This window comes from Rousettus aegyptiacus, unplaced genomic scaffold (assembly GCF_014176215.1).
Source record: "Rousettus aegyptiacus isolate mRouAeg1 unplaced genomic scaffold, mRouAeg1.p scaffold_m13_p_12, whole genome shotgun sequence".
NCBI classification, from domain to species: Eukaryota; Metazoa; Chordata; class Mammalia; order Chiroptera; family Pteropodidae; genus Rousettus; species Rousettus aegyptiacus.
Window position 1 is genome coordinate 65444609 of NW_023416287.1, and position 24801 is coordinate 65469409.

General features: G+C 34.8%; 1 protein-coding gene and 1 pseudogene across 10 annotated transcripts in view; both read right to left on the reverse strand.

Annotated features, from left to right (window-relative positions):
• NOL4 (nucleolar protein 4) overlaps positions 1 to 24801 on the reverse strand; it is a 277921-nt gene that overhangs the window by 130147 nt on the left and 122973 nt on the right. The window lies entirely within an intron of this gene.
• On the reverse strand, positions 11977 to 12095 carry LOC118610085 (annotated as a pseudogene).

Genomic DNA, 24801 nt, shown 5'->3' on the forward strand with positions numbered 1-24801 from the left:
ATGTGTATAAGTTTGAAATGTTAGCTATTGAAGGCCAACTTCCAGTGCTTAATCCTTTATTAGTATGTGATTGGTACATAGTAAATGTTCAATAAATATTGTTGAACTGGACAATCGCAGATCATAATCACATATCTATTTAAAAACAGACTGTGAATCTTTTTACATTCTTATAAGTATGTATAAGTGCCCCTCCCTAATACTCAAAATCTGTAAATCTATTACTCCTGTGATTATGGTATGTCATATGAGGTACAATGGATTTTGAATAGGAAAATTATCTGGGCCGGTTTATTCACATGAGCATTTAGCACAGAGCCTTCTCTGGTTGGTTGCAGAATGAGAAGTCAGAGAGGTTCAGAGAACCAAGGTTTTTCAGTACCATTGACGAACTAAAAATGGAGAAGGTCACATAAGAAGGAATGAATGCAGGCAGTCTTAAGGAGCTGATAGAGATCCCTACTGACAGCCACCAAGGAAACAGGGACCTCAGTCCTACAACCACAAAAAATTAAACTCTACCAACAACTTAATTTAATTTACTTTGGTCGGGGGCAGGGAATCTAGAAGCATTTCTTGTACAAGAATGTTGGGGCCACATGTGAGATATTAACAGATAATATCCAACAACTAATCAGTTGAATATAAAATTGTGGGAGGCAACTGTTGATACCAAGAGAACTAAATATGACAGCCCTTAACTCTGAGTTTAGTAAGGCAATCTAAGGTTAGTATAATACCATTAAATAAATTTCTAGGAAATTTTCAGGTAAAGAACCCAGCAAAGTAGTCTCTCTTGATCAAAACTAATAAACAAGAGTCAGTGTGGCCTCACTTGAAAAGACTCAAAAAAAACATGATTTTTCTCAAAAAGTTTCTCTGTTTACTAAAAGGTTAAAGATAAAGATATACTTACTGAAGTCAAGTATATGTTTGCAAAATTGAGTCTTTTATGTTTGTAAAGCAGAGCTGTGTACCATGTGCTGAAATCACTGTTGGTTTTGCTTACATAGTAGGAAAGAGTATTATTCTGGGGAAAATCATCAAAGATCTTCAAAGTTTGTTCTATGGGTCCCTCATGTTCTCTTTTCCATCTTTATGGCAAATCCTCCAGCTATTTGAATGCACACTGGATCTCTGTAAATTGTTTTACTGAGGAATAGATTGACAGGTTGATTGATCATCCTTTGACTGAAGTTCCCCCACAGAAAAATGTTACTTTGGCTAGGCACTTGTAATTTAAACCTTTTATCTCTAATTGTGGAATGACAGGCTCTTTTCTCTTAGTATTTTCAGCCATTAGCAAGCAGGTAAAGAAGTGTACTGTGCTTTGGGAGTGTAGAGGGAGAAATTTCGCAATCATAGTAGACCTATTTAATTTCCCGGTTTTACAGTAACTTAGAGGCTGATGATTAGAAGGCATACTCCATGATGTTTTCTTCTAAGCCTCCCTCTTCTCAATTTCCTCTTTCTACTGTAGTGGATGAATCAAGACTATTCAATGAGGAAACTAAAGCCACTGTTTTAACATTTTGAGGTGGCAAGAAACCTAGGCATCCAAATACTTTTTGAACTTAAAGGATAAGTATATCCTAAATTAAGTATTCTGAAAGGCTTCCCCCACATGCTTCTTCATTTTATACTGATAATTTGCTGGTTTGCTCTCAGATCTTTTCTTTTTCTTCTCGTTGCAAACCATTTTCCAGATTCCCTTGCCTATTGTCGTATGACTTCGTTAAATACTGGGAGATTCTGACAAGAGATTGAAGATGGGAAGAATAAAAAATGCCTGGCTATCCCTATTCCCCATCCCACACCCATACATCCTCTCTGATTCAGGTGATCTCTCCATCTCCAGCATAAACTGCAACTTCTCTATGTCCCAGCTCTTGCCAGAAAGCATCTTTAGTGAATCTCATCCTATCAGGTAGCTCAGGCTCTCAGGCTCTAGTAATACCAACTTCTACTCTGCTTTTCCACATCTGGCTGTAGCTGATTCTTTCTTCTGTTGTTAATTTCTAGTTGCTGTATTATATCTTGTTTGGCTTTTGAGCTCTTCCAACACCATTGTAAATGGTGCCTTGTATTAAGTTTTTCTGATGAATGGCATGGAATGGGCTCCATTTTCAGATACAGTCACCATTGATACAATTTGCCTTACTTTGGTCTCAAGACTTCTGTTTTCTGGTATCTGTAATGTTATTATAGTCAGTATTTTGTGATTTTTTTTCTTAATGTCAATTTATTATTTGATATCCAAACATTTTCACCAAGCTTTCTTCACTATTTCTATCTCAGAAGTTGATATCCAGTATCATTAGTAACAGTAGTATTAATAAACTTATCAGCCATCTTAAAGGATTTGACAAATTATAAAGTATTATTGTTTAAATACTTGTCAGAGGACTAGTATCTCCTTAACAAAGACTAAATTATTTTGATTTATTTAAACAAAAGGACTTATAATAGACTCATCTGAATAATAACAATGGCTTTGAATCATTAAATACTTTAATTATATAAGTCATTTGGGTAATCATTACCTTTATAATATTCAAAATAGACTTAGGGATAAAACTCAGATTTCCAATTTTAAAGATCTTGATACAGATAAAATGAAGAACTTGCTCTAGTCATACTGACAGTGACAAACACAGGATTAGAAACTGGTTCCCAATTTCAGGCCAAATTTTTGTCTTAACCCTACTTCTACCTTTCGGCAGGAAATATATTTAGGTATAGTGAGAAGAGTCTGAAAAAGTCAGGTGTTGTGTTATGTGGGGGGTGGAAGGGTTGGGGGGAGGGGATGAGTTAACTATAGATTTAGGAGCCTCTTAGAGACACTACTAACTAAAAAGTATCATCTGAGGTTACTCATTTTGCAGTATTTTATAAAATCAGGAGTCACAATGATTAGTCTGCTACTACCCTCCACTCATGGTAACTAAAGTCTTCTTGCAATTAGAATGAATGGCCATGATGTTTTTATAAATGCAGATAAATGTTCAATATCACCATGATTACAAGAGTACAGAATAACCAATTACATGGTATTTATAACTAAAGACAACTGTATTTGACATTCAGGACTAAATTATAGCAAATGAAATCATCTTAGGAAATTTGCTAAAGATTTGAATAAATAAGAGAAAAAATAAAATAATTTTACCAATATACGAGATAAAAGAAAACCACCATGAGCATGAATATTTAAAGGATACAGAAAATGAAAATCCTATTGTCAAAGGAGAATAGTAACATATTTTTTACCTTTCTATTTAGAAAGCAATTTTCACAATTGATCTAATATATACTTCACAGGGACCCAGAGAGGTAAAATATGTGTTAATTACCCCATTTCACTAATGTGAAAATGTCTAAATCTTAGAAAAGACCCTGTGATTCACTAAAGGTAGCACAGTGAACGAATGGCAAAACTAGCACTTAGTGGCAGATATCACAACCAGTACTTGGAAACCACTAAAAAGAATGCGAACTGAGGAGGAAGAGAAGGATGGGGACAGAAGAACGACAATAGTGAAGGTGGCTTGGAACAAATTCTTAAACAGGGAGCTGTCAAGGAGGCAGGAGAAAGAGTACTTGGTGAAGGGCAGTGGGGCTAGGCATCACAGGAAATATCCTGGGAGATGTCAGAAATAAAGTGAAATAAGGTGATAAAATCATCATTACTGAGTATTAGTGCGGGGGAGGGGGGTAGTGAAGTTGAAGAAATGTCTTCCAGTGACGTACCCTCTTCCTCTTCCTCTGCTGACCAAATATACTAAATTATAAAGAATGAGAGAACAGAGGCTAGGCTTTTTTTCTTTGCTGTACGCCCTGAAGCTAGCATTATGATTTGAGTGTAGTGGGTATTCTGTAAATGCCGAAAGAATTAAATTGATGGTTCCAACCCACATTGATCCCATTTTCTAAACTCATGCTTTTCATATTTCAAATTTTTTCTATTACATTATACATTAATTTTTCACACACATAAGTCATATTTTTCCCAAATGCTCACGGAGAATGTAGATTGCTTTACTACTCCTTTGCATAGAGTAGTATATATGAGGCCACCAAATAGAAATACAATGTTTTTAAAAAGTCAATGGAAGGAAAAACATTTTGTTTTTGCTAATGTTTCATTTATCATCATAAAAGCATTGGCAAAAAGTAATGTCAAATCGTGTTTGAGAAAAATAAAAGACTAAGAATTGAAAGAATCTCCAGGTAATGATTTTTTTTTATTGTAGTGGTATATATGCTCATTTTCATTTATACTGTTTCATACATGATAAATCACTGAATCTTCCAAATCAAATCAGAATTACAAAATCTGTCTTGGTTGACCATTACAAATAATTTCTCTAAGTTTCTGTACTAACTGTATCAAATTAAACTCTGAATAATACCAAGATAAGAGCTCTTATAATGTGATTATTTCTAATTAGCTAAGAGCTGCTCAAAATACACTACCCACCCCTCATACCCATATTTCATGCTGTTATACCAGGTTACATTACCATGCCATTTATAAAATCTTTCTTTGGATAAAATACAGAAGATTCTGGTTTGAAAGCCCTTGTTTCTTGACTTAAGCCAAAGAGAAAACATTTTCTGGGTTTGAATGGCCTAATTTAGAGAGCTGTTTACTGCTGATGGCACCTTTCCAAGTTCCTTACTCAGTGTCTCTGTGCAAAGAAATTACACTAGACAACTAATCATATTGAACATATCATTTTTGGGTATGAATTTCCTCTCTATACTTCCTTCTGGAACAAATTAATTTTCCAACAGCCTACTGCCTTGGTAGTCATACGACCTCCCCTGGCCAAAACTGCCAAGTAAGGCACCTGACCAAAGGACCATCAAACTACAAAAGGTCAAAGCCACAACCAATGTGGTCCAATCAGAAGGGTGAATTAGGTAAGAAAGACTCCATATCTGAGATGTTGATCTAACACCCTTCTCCTCAAGGTGTAGGCTAATGATGAACATCAAAATCACCTTTGAGCCTTTTTAAAGGCTACTCATAAGAACAATGCATCCTAACACAGCACATGCCCAGGTTAAATAGTCATAGAATTCTGACTTCCAATTCTCTTAGTATTTATGGTTATTTTTCCTTTTAGGAATAGGAATAGGGAATGGGAGGCAGGGATATAGTGGGGGGCAAGGTGCAATGCTTGCTGCATAGTAGGGGCTCGATAAATTTAAATGAATTGCCCAATAGAGAGATAAAAGGAAGGGAAAAAAGGAGGGAGGAATAAAGGTGTAAGGATGTAGGCACATACTCTTACGTAATCGGAAAAAGAATATAATATTCTTCAAGAATTTGGAATGTTGGAATAGTTATTTGTTGATTATAATTGCTGATATTTATTCTCTTGTACGAGCTGACAAATTTTCTCAGGCATATATATCTATATATTTCAGATATACATAGCTACATAGATAGGTGAAAAATAAATGAAAGATGAAGGGGAACAGGCAATAGGGAGAGCAAGTCATGACGGGAAGGGAAAGAGAAGGGAAGTGAATAGAGGGGTAAGACAGGAGAGGGGAAGGAGAGAAGGTAGAGCAGATGAATAGGTAAAGAGAAGAAGAAAGAGGAGAAAAGTGGTTAAGGAGGAGAACTTATTTTAGTCTAGATAAATGATCACTTAGATATAGTTATCTGATTAATATCTGGCTCTCCCCCAGAACCCCAAGCTGAGGGAGCAGAGACTAGATCAGTTTTTGCTCCCTGCTGTATCTAGCATGGCTCCAGTCCCCAAAAGCAAGGTTTCTCAGATTATCTGTGATGATGAATTGGATCTTTTTATTTCCAATCTGGCATGGACAAATAGTTTATAAAATTAAAAACAAAAACAAAAACAAAAAAACACCCTGTACATGACATTCAAAAAACAAGCCCATTTATTATTAAATTTTACAGACATAAAATTGTCTATTCCAAATCTTGTACTTATCTCATCATGGATCAGTAATAGTTTTCAGGACCAACACTGGTCCACTAACTGCTCCTTGGAGAGCCTGACCTGGTAAAAACTCATTAAAAATATGAAAAATAGCTAAACAAAATAGATATCAGAATATTAACAGTTCGGCAATAAATTATAATTGTATCATGATTTTTCTGGAATTTGATCTTTTTTCTGCACTTTATTACCACCATAAAGCTGAGAAGAAAACAGAGTGGTGATCATGACCCCTATTTTTAAGTAGTGATATTGAGGACAAAGTACAGGCTTGTTAATGATGGTTCCTTACAAAGTGGCAGAAGGAGTCTTAGTTCTCCTGACTCTCTCGGGCCACCGTTTTTTTTCATAGGCCTCAGTGGCTCTTTTAGCCTGCAATCAAATTGGACATGCAGCATTAATTAGTGAGCTGTAAGCACTTTCATTTTCACTTTGGCTAGCAGACTCCAGTAAATCTCTAATTTACACATTTCAGTTCTGCCGACATTTGCATACCAATATTTTGAGCTAGTTTTTTATTTGGCTTAGCTTCCATTTCTGTATCTATAATGTTAAGATGTATATTTAAATGGTACTTCAGTAGAGACCCTGCCACATGTAAACATTCCCAAAAGTAACCGCGCTGTCCTTCCATCCCACTTTTCTTTAGTCTGAAAATTACCTCATGCAGTAACAGTTAGTATAAAACAGCTAGCATAAAAACAATATTAAAGCAATAGCAATAACAGTGAATCATTAGCAAAATGTTCTTTCCAACAATCGATTCAAAATAATGATAAAAATGAAACCTACATTTGAAAACTTTGTGACCATTTTTTTTAAGGCTATCTACTGAATTATCATTTACCTTTCTTGTCTAGAAACATACACCAAAATGTTCACAGAAATTATCTATTGGAAGTTCAGTGCATTGGGACTGGAGAATAGGGGACCCTTCCTTTCTCTTTATACATTTCTATACTTTTGGAAATTTTTTCTCATGAATATGTATGTAAATGAATATGTAATATTTTATTAATAATATATTGGTGATAGAAGAGACTCTAGTAAGTCTAAAAACTTGCATCACATGTATTTTAACACTTAAAGTGTGTAATGTTTCATTACTTAATCCATTGAACTTTGAAACAGAACACCATGGAAGGCAGGTTCTTAGCCCTACAGTAGATAGATAAGGAAACGACTGTCGAAGGATGAGGCTGAAATTCCAAGGGAAGTATTTGTGATGCCAAAGTCTGTGTGCTTCCCATTTCCTGATGCTGCAGGGCAATGAAAAATGAGCATATTGTATTATTTAATAGGATATCCTTTTCCTTCTGACTTAGGTATTTTGGAGTGGAAAAACAACAAAAGCACCGTTTGAGACACGTACCCGTGACAGTGATACAACCCAAAATTCAGGGTAGTCTTATGCCAAAATTGTTCTTGTAAGTTTGGTTGGAAATATTTCCTATATTTTAACTGCCCTGCTGAATTTTTTCCCTGTTATCGTAAAATCAGTAAGAGATCACTTTAGTCTCTAAAAGGTTAGGGACAGATGCAGAGAACATTTTAAGTTGGCAAAGATCACATTTCACTGCAGGTAATCTTATTTGATAACCAAAAATATTCTCAGATGGGGAAAACAATAAAAATATTTGCCAGATTATAAATCTAATTTTCTATCACAGGTCCAATAACACATAATTTGCTTCTAATTGATAATTCCCCCAAACCTAAGTGCTTAAAATATTTAAAATAAGAGTTACTAACAATATCATGCTATCCCCAGCACTGCTATTTCTCTTGACCGGTTAAAAATTATGAAATATATGTTAAGGCCACTAAGAGAACGAAGCCTTGGGGTCAAGAAGAAACAATGCTAAATTAATAGGTTAAAATTATAAGCTCTAAAACAACCTTAAGAGAAAAACTTGGGAACAAGGCTGTGAGTATTTGTAACAAAAAATGAGCAGGAAATTTTTAAAAATCACATTCTTGGGCTTCTTCCACCTCCACTCACCACTGTGAAGAATGGCAACCAGAAGAAAAAAATTGAGGCAAAGAGGACCCCTGGTATCCTTTTTTTAGCAGGTGTTAAGAGAAGCACATGTCTCCTTTCTAAATGGGTAATAGTCATCCCTTGGGAACTTATTAGCTAAAGGGGGAAAAGAACCCTTGGTTATCACCCTTATATTTTCTACTTGCTTAGAGCAATTTCAATAGAGAGAAAACACATGTACAGCATTCTCTAACAAAGCAATGGCTTCTGAGATTTTCTAAGTTTTTAAACTTCTTTCCAAGCATTAGAAAAGCACTACATGTGATTTTACTTTTACTTTTTTTCCCTTCCTTCTTCCCTTCTTTCTTTTTCTTTCTTCCTTTCACTCTTTTCTCTCTCTAATAATAACTAAGTGGAGCAATCTTTATAAGAGAAAGTCGGAAGGTATAGACAGCATCAAAGTTAATTTCTTATTCTCCTTTTAAAAACTACATTTGTTCAACAAACCATTGTATTAACCATATTGTAATGTGGATTACTGTTCTTAATATTTATCATACAGGGCTAAACTTCATAATCTTATAATTGTTTTTACTAAAAAGTATGAGATATAAGTAATTCTGTCATAGTTACAGCAATAGCCTTCAAAGAGTTGACTGTTGCATGGAGTTCTACATGTGATTTAAAAGTATAGAATTGGGCAGCAGTATAAAATTAGACATAGATATGCTCTCAGGACCAAAAAAGCGAAAAACTTTTTCTTCATGTTACAAAGGTTGAATATATTTTAGTACATTTTGAGGTTTTGACTCAGATATGGACCCACTGACCCACTGACTCCAATAAATTTTGCCTTTTCCTTTCTCTGGCTCTAATTTCCTTACCATTTTCTACAACACATTCGGGGAAAGAATAAAGACTACATACAGAAAGAGGCAAGTTTTCTAGGCAGTAATGGTATCCTAGCCAGAATGGTATCACATTCCAAAAAAAAAAAAACAAAACAAAACAAAACAAAAAAAAACCTCAAGACATTCCTACCAAGCCCCTTTCTCTCTATAAGTAAAAAAAAAAAAAAAAGAAAGAAAGAAAGAAAGAAAGAAAGAAAGAAAGAAAGAAAGAAGAAAAAATAAAACAAAAAAAAACAAAAAATTGGGCCAGAAAATGTGATGGTGTTTTCTAAAGTTTGGAGACATGTCCACCATTTCCTATTCCAATTGTTATGAACCTCAATGGAGTCACATGGAAGATCAAATGTGGAGAAGTTGTCTGTAGATCTTTAATTAATCATCTCTCAAACTTTTAGCCAAACTTAAGGAAAGGTAGCATGTAATTCACAAACTGGCTGGTAATGAAACAATCAATAAAAGAAATAAGAAAGAAAAGAAAAATGAAAAAAAAAAAAAAAAAAAACCCTTAGCAGTAATTGAAACTAAAATTGGTACATGAGGGATAGTACGTGGCTGCTAGCTTTTATTAAGCACCTGGTACAGTACAAGTTTCTTTGTATTAGTTATCTTTTTTATTTCCCAAAACAATTCTATGAAATAGTTATTATACAGAAAAATTATATCTGCTAAGGCCTTCCTAAATGACCATCCCACAGTGTCTCCACACTTTCCTTTCTGTCAGTACTGTATCTCGTACTAATTTTTGACAGCACTTTTCACACTTGTGCAATAAGCAGAATAACATTGTGGTTAAGAGGATGGGTTTTGCAGTCAGAAAAACTTAGATTCAAGCCCAGGTCTGCCACTTACAAGTTGAGTGATTTGGACATATCTCTCACACAACAGGGACGGGTATAGAATATACATTACAGAACAGTAGATACGATTATAATGAGTTAATGTTTGCAGAGCATCTAGCACCATACCTGGTCCACAGCAAGGAAGGGTTTAGTAATATCTTTGAAGGGAGAGGCAGCCTCTGGTTTTCTTCATTTTTCCTGTAGTGTCCCTATGCAGAAGGAGGCCCAGAGTAAGGGTTTTAAATGTATGATGAATGAATGAGTAAATGAATAATCTTTTGAATCTCAGAACAGCATTCTTTCTGTGAAAGCTCCAATTGTCTTCATCATTTTCCTCTTCCTAGAGTAGAACACGTTTCTGTGATAGTAAATGGCTGTTTTCATTTATTAAATATCTAGTGCAGTACGAGTTTCTTTATATTAGTTACTACCTTTAATTCCCAAAACAATTCCATGAAATAGTTATTAGAAAAATTGGTCCAGACTGTTTCCAATGGCCTGCTTATTTATAACACAGGGCACATATATACAGAGATACCCAAGGCAAGAACAAAAATGATTGTTTCCTTATCATTACCTCTCCATGCAGTATCCAAAAAAATGAGTTTCTACATTGCCTCATTTAAGAAATGAGAATGTGAGATGCAGAGTGAGCTGAAATAATGCCCTGCTATTAGTTTTATGACTTTAAAAATATTCCTTGACCTTTCTAAGCTTCAGTTTCCTCATTTCTAAAACAGAAACATAATAGTAATTATATGTGGCTGGCAGTATTGTGATAATTAAATAAGATAATGTATATAAAAAGGGGCATTATATAAGACTAAAGGATAAATTTAGTCTTATATAAGACTGCTTCCCCACCATCACTTCCTTGGGGTGTCTTTTTGAAAGTATAAAGGTGTAATAAGAGGACCAACCTTTTGATTTACAGTGTGAGACTAGAACTTCTGACCCTTCAAACTCTAAATGCCTGCCTCTAGATTTAGTTCAGGGGTTTCTCTCACAAGATAAATAGGAGATAATCACAAGTGCATCTGTTTATCTCTCAAGGAGCTAGAGAAGTCATTGTTCTTTATTCTACTTTACTGCATGTGTGAGATTGTTTCCAGAATTTGTGGCCACTTTTATCACACCTACATCCTTATTCTATAATAAATTGTGTTTTCTTTCTTCTCTATAGGTATAGAATGATCTTTTTTGGCAGCAATTATAAACTGTAAAGTGCCAAAAATGTTAATTGTTGAGGTCATTATTGTAACTAATCTAATTATTATTATTTCAGGTCTACACTGACAGGAAGTTGTGCCAGTTATCCACATAAAAAGACAATAAAATATTTCTGTCCCTAGCTAATCAAGTAAGTCCTACAAAAGTAATTTTCTGAAAATTCAGCTGAATAGGTTCTTTTTTCCTATGCATTAAATTTATTTTTATCATATATTAATGCCAAGAACAGAGTACAAAAGTTACCTTGTTAAAAAATATTAAATTTTAAAATTGTCAGACTCCAGTAATAAATGATAAACTTCTTTTTGATCATACTAAAAAGCTGTACTTCAAAAGGAAATATCATGTCAAGTTTTCACGTATCCTAATTGTCATACACAAAAATTAAAGAGGAAGCAAAATAGAGAGAACAGTAAAACAAATGCTAAAGATGCTATGAAATGTCATGTGATAATGTGACCTAAAATAAACTACATTATGGGTAAGTTAGATATTATAATTAAATGTAGTATTTGTTTTTTAAGGCTTAAAGATCAAACAAGATGCTTAAGATCAAATTTATTGCTGCCTCTATTATCATTACTGCTCTCCCCACAAAGCTCCTTGTCCTACTGACTCTCCCTATGAGACCCATGGGTTAGTAATAGCACTCATGGGATTTCCAGATTTGAAGGTGTTTTAATGCTACCCAATCATTGGCCAAGTCTGTCCTCTGCATTTGCTTGGTCACACTGCTTATTATAAGACATTTTGATTTTTCTATCAGTCATTTCCACCACACTAAGTGTTTTTGAATGCCTGAACTTTAACATTTTGCTCAATAATTCTTATCATCTGTCCTGTCACCTGTCACTTGGCAGAGGTCAAATAAACCTTGATTGAATTAATTAACACATGAAATTCCATAGATTATATGTCTATGATTTCTTTCTTATCTATTCTCTCCATTTTTTTTTTTTTTTAGTCAAGGCAACCCTTGGTTGACAGATTGCAAGGACCTTGTCATCTTACAATCCCTTATTTTTGTATTTTTTATGCCACAGCACCTGGTCTTCCTAGGTGGTCTCCCATCCAAATACTAACCAGGCCTGACCCTGCTTAGCTTCTGAGATCAGATGGGATCAGGCTTGTTCAGGGTAGCCTGGCCGTAGACTATTCCCTACTTTTGATATCAGTGCTTTTATGCTAGTTTAGGCTCTCAGTCCTAAGCACCTCCCTATTGCCCATACCCTTTATTCATCCCACTCCACATTTGTAGGATACAAAGCACTTGCTCCTATTTCTCACTCCTCGTTCAGAAATCCCTGACACCCCCATCTACCTTCAAAAGTTTGTCATCAAAAGTATGCAGCCCAGACTGACATTCTGGCCCTTCTAGACCCTAACTTCAACAATTGCTCCAGCCATCGTCCCCATTTACTTACATTTGCTTACATGCAACCCTAAGGAAATGGATAAATCTAGCATCTTACATATTTGTCTTGAGACATATAAAGTCAAACTTAGACAACATAAAGAGAAGCTTTTCACATCAGCATAAATCCCACAATTTAAAATAGAAAAGAGGAATTATTGCTAAATTACAGTTTTCTAGAGTGGCCTTTCTAATTTAACGATGAGTCATAGAATTTTAAATACATAAGCATATCGAACCTTAATTTGATTTTTAAAAGCAAATACAAAAAGTGTTCATATCATAGGATAATTTTATGTGCTGAAGATTTTTATTTTCAATCTTTACTGTAATATACATGTCAACCATCAACTGTACTGGGTAGTTTTAGAAGTTATTCTCAGATTACATGAAAACTGACCATTATGAAATCAGATACTAGTGCTTCCCCTATGGTCATGTCCCTTAGCAAAAGTTTCTACTGTGATTTTCCTGTGCCATTATTTCCTCTTTTCTTTTTCAGTACTCCATTTTCCCATGCAAAATCTCAGACCATTTTCAGATCACCTACTAATCCCAGAGCTTTCAAGAGAACTTAATGTCTTAAAAATTTTTAATCTTAAACCGACTTTTGGATTTTCCCAATGACATGTCAAACCTCTGAGACCAGTTCAAAAATGGAGTAACTTATTTTTCAAAGATTCATGAAGGGATGCCTTTCGAGAAATAATTAGGCTTTGAAGGAGGATCTGTTCCTCTCCTGGCAAGACCTTGACAGAATAGTAGGGGCCCCAAATCAAACTTGCCCCGGGGAGGTACCAAATCTCCACCAGTCTTCAATTTACAGCATATGACTCCAGTTCAATCACTACTTTATTTCCAAAAGAAATAAGCACCGAAGACAGGAAATGGAAAATTCTAACTAATATAACAATTTTTTTGTTTTGTTTTGTTTTTAAACTGATTAAGAATACCTCTAGAAAAACTTTGGTTAAGGCAGTGAATGGGCTAAATCCCTGACTTAATTATTTTTCAATTATTATTCAGTTATTTATATATGCTTTGTTCTGTTATCTCAATAAATGGTGCCCATTTTTGTTAGCCATCCATCTTCTTTCCCAGTTCTATTTTATTAATTCTGAGCTTAGCATCAGATAGTGAACCCAAAGTTTCCCTCTTTTCAGCATAAGATCATCAATTTCCTCATTTTTGCCCAAGATCAGTGAAGACAAATAAGTTACCCTAGATTGTTTTTGGCAGGGCAGGTGGGGGATTGAGGAGAAATAGCAGATTTGTTCTTTCTCTTTGCGATTTTTAAGAGTCTATCCTGAACTACTGATAGTCATCACTGAAAAGAGATTGTCGATATAATTAGTAATCATTTACTGAAAGGGGCTCCTGACTTCCTGCTTTGTCTCCATTTTCTTAAGAGCATCGGGCTTCTGCATAGTTACAACCTGAATGCTATTAAGCCAAATATGACCCTTATAGTTTTGTATTTCCTTACATACAAAGAGAATAATTTTATGTAGCTTTTAATATAATTGTTTCTTCAAGTCTAAGACCTACAGTCTATTCTAGCATTAAGTTTTAGAGAAAAGGAGTATATATGTGTGATCTGTCTCTGCTTTTATAGCAACACCCAAATCTCTGCCATTCTGGTAAATAAAAGCACACTTCAAATGGCAATTAAATATTTTTTTATGATAATGACTATATTTAGCATAGACTGCAATATTGATTGTAGTGTGGTAGTACACTAGTAGCCTAGGATTTGGTACATGAGAAACAAACCCAGTTTCTAAACATACATTATAAAAATATGGCCATGATCAAAACAATTGAAAAACATAATGAATGCAGCATAATAGAATTTTTACTATGAATACTTTAAATTGAAAAAAAATACTTTCAAGGTAATACCCACTGATAGTCAAAACCACGCAGTTTACATATTAGTAATATAGTATGTAAAATTTGTATATTCTTGAAAAAGTTTTTTATTATTTTTGGATGTGGATGAAAGTATACTTTGAAGTAATTAAGTTTTTAAAAGACTAGAAGACATCTCCATAATAGCTGTTAATATCAAAATTTCAAATCCATAACATATTTCCCGGCTATTAAACTAAAATATATTGAATTTTTAGTAATTGTGGAAAATTGTACAAATACAAACCAAAGGGGGAAAAACTAAACAAACCCACATAGACAGCTCCCCCCCAAAACAAAATCCACTTGAGGCAAGCAACAGAAAACCCTAGAAAATTTACACATTACACTGCTTTATACCGACAAGTTGGAACAGCAGCACCAAATAGAGAGCTAAATAAATCTTCCCCAAAGAATACCTTTTTATCATAACTACTGTAAAAGAACTACACCACTTGTATACTTCTAAAAGGATTTTCAAAAAAAATGTATACATAATTGAAAAAGAACATTTGCAATCCTAAAATGAAATCTCATCACTTTTAGTGTTGGAAAAAACACACCTTTTCAGACATACAAATTTTTTCATGCGTTTTTTTGCTTTATGAAATTTTAAATTTAAAGACACAAAACTCCAGGGTAAAGAAATCAAGTGCAGAAGCATATAATATTTTGGGGGGCTTATCTAATTTTGACATGCTCCCAGGATTCTAATGATGTTTCAAAAGTATCTAAAATTTTTCCTCAAGTTTCTGATGTGGTCACCCCTTTAAATACCACCTAAACTAGGAAAACATTGGCAGTCTTATCAGAGTCCCCTGCTGTCATTCTACTGCTGCATGGGACAGTTTTCAACAAGACTTAGACAAACCTCATTCATCAATATTCTACTCTGGAGGAACTGACACTTACTGTGAATTCTGCTCTTCAACTTAAATACCAGTGTCTGTGGAAGGCCAATTCTATCATTGCAGAGACAGCATCCCTCAGGCGAGGTCCAACCTTTCTCTCCAAGTGCACCCAGGGATTAGTCTGACTTCCCCTAAATTCTCTCCTTTGCACAGTAAGAGCTAATCTTTCCTGTATGAAGCAGGAGATGGTGTTGCTATGACAACAGAGCACATTCTAGCAGTGGGACTGAGGAGATGAGCCTTCAAAGACTCAGGGAAACATGCACTCAGTTTTCCTCCAGGGCGATGGGCTCTTTCCTTTAGGATTTAATCCCTCAACAAGTTTACTGACAGGCTGGGTTGTTGATTATCTATGCATTTTGCTACCGGGATATCACTGGGTAAGAACATGGCTGGAAGATCATAGAATTATTTAATAAAAGTGCCATTCTCAGCTCTAGTAAATTCTAGTTGTATAGCTGCTTAAAAAACACTACCATCATTTAAATTTAAAGCATTCTGCTTACTCGAAGTTTTTTTCTAAAATGATATTGTGTTAAAAACAGTATCGTCAAAGAGAGAGCTCTATCTTTTTTGTTTGCTTGTATATCATCACCATTGTATCAACTTGAAGGTTAGATATGCGAACACACACAAACACACACACACACACACACACACACACACACACACACACACACACACATCCATTTTCTCTCTCCAGCATCAACGTCTGGAGCCTTGAGGCTTGGGGTGGGGGAGGGGATATGCTAACAAAAGCAAATCCTTGCAGCCACATTTTGCATTCATGTATTAGCCAGAGAATAATCACAATAAGTGTTAATCATTTAGAAAAATAATCATCAGTGGAATTTAAGTGCCTATGCAACAGCAGAAGAGATTTAGTATCAGGTCATATTGTATGAGGGCAGGTTATACATATTTGCAAATACAGCAGTTACATTTTTTGGAAAATCATTAACACATACATTATTATAAATTTTAAGCAGTTGATAGAGCATTTGAATAGTCTTAACTGTGTGCTGTTTTGAACATTTATTTTTCTTCACTCCATCCCTTTCATTAGAAGAAAACGACACACGTGGGGATGGAAAAGTTTTCCCCTCCAGCAGCAGAGGTTCAGTTTACTACACCACCTTGGTTTCCACCCAGGGAGTCATCCAGACTGTCCTTTTTCACACCTTGATTTCCCCACTATCCTTTCCATTTCTCAATCCTTTATGTCTGGAGCACTCTTACTACACGCCACCCTTCCCCCACACTCGGCTGTAATTACTCTCCTTTGTGGCTGAAGCAACATAATCTGCATCACCTACATCTACTATTTTGAGTACAGAAGGAGAACGGACTTCATGGATGCTGCTGTCACTCACATGTGAGGGGATCTACAGCTTAGATTCATTGTCCTATGGGCCTCCTAGGAAAATCACTGGGCCACCTTTAGTTACTTCTTGTTTATAATCCAAATGTTTGTGAAAAGCCTTAAGATATGAACTACAATAACAATATTGCGTATAATGCATGTATTCACATTTAGTAATTCATATAAAAAGGACAGGGCATTTTAAAACTCATTTGGATTGTGTTTTTAATTTCTATTATAGTAAAAAATAACAGTTAAATTTGTTTAATGTGTGCCTTGGTATATATTTCCAGGACACATATGTACTCACCTTATAGGTATAAACAGAACATTTTTTCCCTCGTGATCCTATTCCCAGAGCTTGTTCTGAAGATATGTTCTCGTAATTCAAAAAGTTGCAGCAACTGTTTTCATTATGTTCATTATTATCTAATTAGTAAAAGGCTTTTTTTTTTTTTTTTTCATTTTTCACTCTCATCTTCAGGGAAATGGGATAAATGCCAAAACATGTAAACAACATATGGTTTACTTTCAAAATCAACCAACCAGAATTACTTATTTCTGAAGAACCTCTTAGCTAAAAAAAAAATATGTTAAAGAAATAATCTCCTGCTAATAGCTAATGTTTACCATCTGCTAATCCTTTAAGAGTAACTACCTGAATATCGGTCATATTATAAATTTTCCAGCCCTCCTCTCCCTCAAAGACAGCATTACTTTTTTTTAAGTTTTTTAAGTAGGTTATGCTGAGAATGCCACAATTTAGTTTTAAATTTTGAAAGCAAGTTATAACCAAATAAGGTTATATAAATGCTAGAAATCACAATTGTTAGAAGTTTAAGAGTCTTATTATTATCACCCCTGTATTATTTTTATGAACCCCTAATTTTTCAACATAATAATCAGTATAACTGTTAAACTACAATAATATATTTGTCTTGGAAGAAATGTGATCAGGGAGAGTGGGAGGAAGAGCTTTTTTCTCAAAACCAGTTTTGAAGCTAAACCCCAAGGCAATTCTGGGGAAAGAGGCTAAGATACTGGGCTCATGGCAAGGGGAGCGAAGGGTGGGTCAAGAGCCATTTTCCTGGAAACCACCTTTTTGTAGACAGGCTTAAGTACAGTCTCTAGACTTTAGCTGGACACTGACAAACTACATTACTAATCTCTCTATGCCTCAGTTTCCTCACTTTTAAAATGGAAAAGTAATAATACTTATTTCATAGAAATCTTATACAAATTCACAGAGTAAACATATATAAAGTCCTCATATCAGTGCCTAATGCATAGAAAATGTTAGGTATTATTTAGGGTTTTGAAGACAGGGACTATGTATTATTCATCTTTGTTTCTGCTGTTCCTAACACATGTATGCTATAGGATATAGACTCAAAAATTTACAAAAATATTTTTCATATCATATATATGATTTTAATATCCAATGAAGCAAAGGGAATATATAATATCTAAGGATACTAAAATATATCAGAAGAGAAATATAAATGTCTATAAATTATGGGTTTTTAAAGTTCAATAAATAAACACATATTCAAGGAATGAATGAAATAAATTTTAAATATGTAGCCCTCTTGCATACTAATTCTATTTTAAGAATTATTTGCCGAACAGTACAATGAGTATGGTCATCTTTGAATATGACTGGCATAATTCCTTTAGATATGTTAGGTGCTAGGATACTAAGACTTAGATCACTGTTGCTGTCTTCAGTGAGTTCACAGTCTAATGCAGGAAGAAGACGTTTATTCAATACATATTCTATGTGCCAGGCACAGTGTGAAGTGCTGGAGATATAACAGTAAACCAAACAGAGAGAAATGCCATCTCTGGAGAAGTTTACCTCTAATGTGTGTGTGTGAAACATGAGTTTGTGTATAACTGCTGGAAAGGAAAATAAAGCCAGATTTGGAAAACAGAAGTATGATAGAAACAGAGATAAAATTTTAAGCACATATACAGAAAACAAGTTGATAACGGCTACAAAAGAACCAAAAAAAAAAAAAAAAAAAAGGGTCATGGGCCTGTATGAACAGAATAGCTAACTCTTCCCTAAGGAATCTGGGAAGGCTTCATGGAGGGAGTAGCCAAATTCCAACTAAGAAATTTAAAACTCAATATGTAAGTTCTTGTTTTCATATTATATAGTATTTTTTTACATCATCTATATTAATAGGATACCTAATACAACAAGATGAATAAATAACATCTAAAAATATTACAACTTGTCTAAAGAAATGTACATCTCTTTACTGATTATCATGGGCTTCTAATATTCAAAAATATCACAGTCAATTAATAACATGTTATTTTAGCAACTGAAAGAATATTTGTGGAACTACAAATATTTTTCCCTTACTTTGATTACTACTGTCTTATTTTCCTAATATAAAAAGTAACTAGGGAAGCATAATTATGATTTCATTTTGCTTTGTATAACAAAATAAATTCCAGATGGTTTAAATTTTTGGGAATATTACTCAGCCATAAGAAAAGATGAAATACTGCCATTTGCAACAACATGGATGGATCTGGAGATTATCATGCTAAGTGAAATAAGTTAGACAGCATGTTAAGAGAGTATCTAAGAGAGAACTTTGTCATGGTACAGGGAGGTAGCATATGAAATCATCAAAGGAGCAATAGATGCAGCCATAATGGAACAGATTGGAGCAGCCCAACACCACCACTGAGAATAACCAGAAAAGCTAATTTTTAAAAATGTATGCCTGAAATCTGTCTGAAGGCTTCAGACAGCTAAAAACAGGCAACCAAGATTTGAGAGCTCAAGATCCCTGAGAGAAAGAAATCAGAGAACTGTGAACCAACTTTCTCTAAGCAGCTTTTCCCTCAGGACAAAAGCTGATTTGCAGGTGGAGAGAGGCCAAGAACGTCAGCATACACTGCTAACAGGCAAAGAAGGGAGTAGAACTTTTGGAAATCTCACAATGCGATAAAGAAAAAAAATGGATTTCAGGTTGAAAAAGGTAGCCAGGATGTGTCAAGATCTCAGAGAAAGGGCAGTAGCAGGGAAGTGAGACCACAACCAGATGACATTCCTGAGACGCTCTACTATTTTTCATACACAATGTCTATAATTTAACTGAAAACTTGCAAGGCATATCAAGAAACAGGATCAAGATAAAAAATTGATTATAAAAAAACAGACAATAGCGATACAGAGCTAACCAGTTGTTGAATCTATCAGAAACAGATTTGAAATAATTGTATTATTATGTTAAAGAGATAGATGAAAACAGGTGGGAATACCACCAAACATGAATAAAAGGGAATCTAAGGAAATTCAAGAATTTTAAATGTGAGATCATTAAAATTAGGCATTTAATAATTAGGCTTTACAGTGGGTAATAGTTGGAGATAAAAGTAGAAAGTATTAATAAATTGGAATATAAATCAGTAGAGAATATTTAGGTTGAAACACTGAACCAAGCACATGAAAAGTAGAGAAAGGCGTATTAGAAATATATAGGAAACAGAAAAATAACAATATCTTTAATACGTCGATAAATGTTTAACAACCAGTTCTCCAAAAACTGTGTTCATATATTATAAATTTCACTTATATAAAGGATGTGTAACACACAATTCATATATAATAATAAAATACACAATATTGTCTATTTGTAAATGCTACATAGCAAAGTGATTCTATCAGAATATTTAGCTTTCCCATCCATGTCGGGGTAATGTTCAAATACCTCATCATGGCAAAACGAGTGTTAGAAATCACCTAGTATATTTAGAACACACATACACACACACACCCCTAGCATCTAAATGCCAGATATTTGATAGAATTTAATCTTCACAGCATCTCTCCGAGATAGAGTATTGTCCTCATTTTATAATGTGCCCCTGATTCAAAGCCCTGTCTTCCTCTTCAACCTTCTTTCTCAGCATTGACCAGGAGTCTGTATTTTATTTTCATATTAAATAACTGGAAGTTCTCAGAACACATCAGACCTTCCCTCTGACACCATGTCACATATAATGTCCCATTCCCATCTCTCTCTCTCTCTCTCTCTCTCTCTCTCTCTCTCTCTCTCTCTCTCTCTCTCTCTCTCTCTCTCTCTTTCTCTCTTCTTGCTCCCCACCCTGCCGCCTTCTCATTGCCTGGTATATCCTTCTGCTCCTCATTTACTGGCTAATTCTGATTTTTCCTTTAAGGTCTAGCTCAGCATCCTCTTGTTCTTGGAAGACTCTCCTGTGTGCCTCCGGATGGACAGATGCCTTTTGTCAGTGTGTCCACAGTACCCTGTACCTATCATAAGCACTGTCTCCTGAAATTGTTAGTCGCCAAAAATAGCCTTGAGTGATATGTGCTTCCCACACTTTTCCCCTTGTGAAATACTCTCCCTGAATCTGAGCTGATCTGGGACTCACTTTAATCAGAAAAATGCAGAGGAGGTGACCCTGTGGAAGTTCTGGACCTAGCTGTTAAGTAGGTCTGGCAGTTTTTACTTTTGTACTTTGTGGACTCCTGAGCCTCCAGGTTAAGAAGTGTCACTACCTGTTGGAAAAAAAACATGCAGAAACCATGTGCAGAACTGTAAGGAGAGGCCACACAGAGAAGAAGCCCTGATAGAGTGAAAGAAACAGGCTTGTCTGTCTCAGGGTCCCAGCGTCCCAATGTCCTAGCTGAGATGTGCCTTCTAGCCTACCCCAAGCATGTGAGTGAGCCACCTCTGATGGTCCAGACCAAGAAGGCCTCAAAGGACTGCGGTTGTAGCAAACAATGGGAGAAACAGAAGCACTACCAGCTAAGCTCTGTTAACTTGCAGAATCGTGAGATAAAATGGTTATTGTTTTAAAGGACTGTGCTTTGAGGTGGTATTTTTACACAGGGACAATTAACCAGAATAGCATGTCTTGCAGTCACGGAAGAGCGTGAGAGCAGAACTCACACCACATCCACTCTTGTACTCACGAACACTAGAATGGTACTTTGTACAGGATGGTTCTCAATAAATGTTTACTAAGTTCAGTTAATAAATTCAGCTCTCCTAAATTTCAATATAGAAAATCCCTAAAACTCTCTGTTTTTAAACTTTAAATTTTGAACTAATTTTTAGAAATATTGCCCTACATATTTGGGAACTTAAATTAATCCAATTTCTATACCAATTAATTAACTTATTTACGTATCCCTAACCCCACTGCCCAACTTCCCCCTCCCCTATTTGATTTTTCTTTTGTTTTTTCCCCTCATCAAAATACTATGTGTTACTAATTTATGGTCTCCTCCATATCACTCCCTTCCTCCCATTAAAATATAAGTGCCCAGAGGGCAAGGGAAGGGATTTTTTTCCAATTTGGTTTACTGATTTGTCTCAAGTATCTAGAACAACAGATGCACAATATTTGCTGGTTGAATTAATTCATTATTTTAGGAGGAAATGGACATATTTGTGAGCCACACTGTAGAGAAAATCAGGACTTAGAGAAAGTTGGTGTCTAAGGAGGAAGACTATATGACCCAAGACAAGAAATTTTACTTCTCTGTATTTTGGCAATTACTGCAGAGGGAAAATCTGGATGGAAATGAAATAATGTATATGAAACACCCTGACCTCCTCAGAATACAGGTCCTAGGTAGATGCAGAAAGATATCACATTCTGCCTTACTGTGTGATTTATTCCTAATTGCAAAAGTATTTCTCAAGATTCAGTATTTTTATTTCAGAAAACAAAACTTCAAGTTAACTTAGAGGAATGTATAAGGCTGACAAGCCCTCAGTGGCCCGAGTTTCATACAGAAAGAAACCTCAAGATGTCTTATAAAAGAAAAAAGCTTTATATTATCATGTAACAGTCACTTAAATGTATTATAAAGTATAAAAATGTCAGAGAGATGATAATTAAGAACAAGGAGAATATACATGTCTTTAGTCACTAGTTCACAATAAATATTTTAAAAATGTTTACTGCACATTTGTTCAGTAAATGAATAAACATTAACCTTACATGTAATAATTTAAATAACATTAAGATAATACCCATTATCTTAATGGTGCTCTTCAAGATATAGTGAATAAGAAAAATGGGCAAAAGAAGAAAATGAGGTGTTATTACCAACATTCTAATCCTGTAGGCTTAGCTGTATGAAGAGTGAAGAGCTCACCTAGTCTCTTATATTGTTCATTACAGTGGTTCTAAGTGGAGGCAGCTCAAGAACTCTTTGGAAGACTACTATGACACAAGACGACCTTATGAGATGGTGACCAGGGCATTAAAATATTCCCACAAGAAAGTCAACCAGTGGTCTGGCTAAACACTTTCTTTTGAGGCACATATTCAGCATTGCTACAGTTTCACTATTGAGTTGATTATACAGTTGGCTTAGAGAGGATAAATTTGTTGTTTTCTTTAGTTAAAATGATTTATTATAGTTACTACAACTCTTCTAGATGTCATTAGTAACTAACTCTTGTTTCAATTACCAAGGAACTAATTGTGTATTATTTAGAATAATATACACCAGAAAAGACATTGTCTATCACAAAAGGAAAAAAGATAAAGCGGGGACATGGAAGGAGTGAGGCAAGGACAAGACTGGGTGAGGTAAGAAAAATGGGCAAAAGAAGAGATGAGGAATTAAAATAAATGTCAAATTTTAAAGCCTAAAATATTAATAAGTAACACGAAGTTTCCTTTGAAAGAACAAAGGAGCTGAAGTCTCACAGAAGAGAGATAATGAAAGATAATAGTTAAATACTTCAGAGAAGTACAGAAATATAGCCCTTTGAAAATTTTGAAATGTAAAATATGTAATATTATTAACAGTAGTAGAATCGTAACATATAATTTGATAATTATGATATAAATCAATCATTATATAAATTTCTGTAGTTTGTCTTTATCATTATTATTATCCATAATAAGGGGATAGCAAAGCAAATAGGAGATCTATATTTACTTCAATTATCAAAATGAGCATGTCTGGCTTTTAAGATAATCATTATTAAATTAATATGTTAAATGATTTATAGCAAAAAAATGGTATACTAGATAAAGTCCTAGCATATTTCAGTAGCAGATTGGAAGCTCTAAAAAAGCACCAAATGGAAATCATGAAATTGAGAATAGTGTCAGAAATTAAAGTTCATCAAGTGAGTTTCACAGAAGATTGGACATAGGTAAAGAAAGGATAAGTGAATTTGAAGCCAAGTAAGAAGAAATTAAATTAAAGCACAGAGAGAAAAAGATTGTTAAAAAATGACTCTCAGTAATCTGTGATATAACATCAGTTAATATACATGCAATTATGCAATTGGAATCCCAAAAGGGAAGAAGAGAGCAAATGGGACTTAAATTTTTTGGAGGAAAAAAAATCTGAAAGATTGAAGAAAGTAATGAAAAATGTCAACTCACCGAGCTAACAAGCTCTATAAACTGCATGTAATCAGATTTTATACACACACACACACACACACACACACACACACACAAACATACACAAGCGCATGCACGTGCACACACACACACACACACACACAAAACCTTGGCACATAGGCAAATGACTGAAAACCACAGATAAAAGAAATTGTTAAAGGAAGACAGAGACAAAATATACCAATAAAAAATGAATATACAAATATACAATGGTCAGACAAAGTACAAAAACAGAACTCTGACCCACAGTCTGCAGCAACCATCCCCAGAAACTAGCCCCTTTTCTATAGTAACTAGACCAGGAAGTCAGCTTCTTTCTATAAGTCAGACTTATAGGAAGTCAGACAACTATCTCTAGTACCCAGCCTACAAAGTTGAACAATAACTCCTGTCACAATTGGTCCAAAATGGCCAAGACTTGATTAATAACTCACAGCTTCCCTAATTTTTGTCCCGACCATTTAATTTAGAACCAACTAAAGAGAGCCCTATGCACTCCTATCTAATTGCATAAGGTGTCCCATGTCTAGTAAGCCCACCACTAGCTTCCCCGTGCTAACTGCTTCCAATCAAGACATATCTAAAGCCTTTTCTTTTCTTCATTATAAAGCTTTCCTATCCCTCTGCCTACCTCTGAGTCTTTGACAAACACAACTGAAGGTGGCCGACTCTTGCTATAGCAAGCTCTGAATAATCTTTACCTGTTCTCATTTGGTTGGTCTTCACTCATTTCCACATAATATACAGAAGAACAAAAATGACTGCTGACTACACATAACAATTCAAACCTGAACAAAAAAACACAATCAATCTTTAAAGGGTTTTAGAGAAA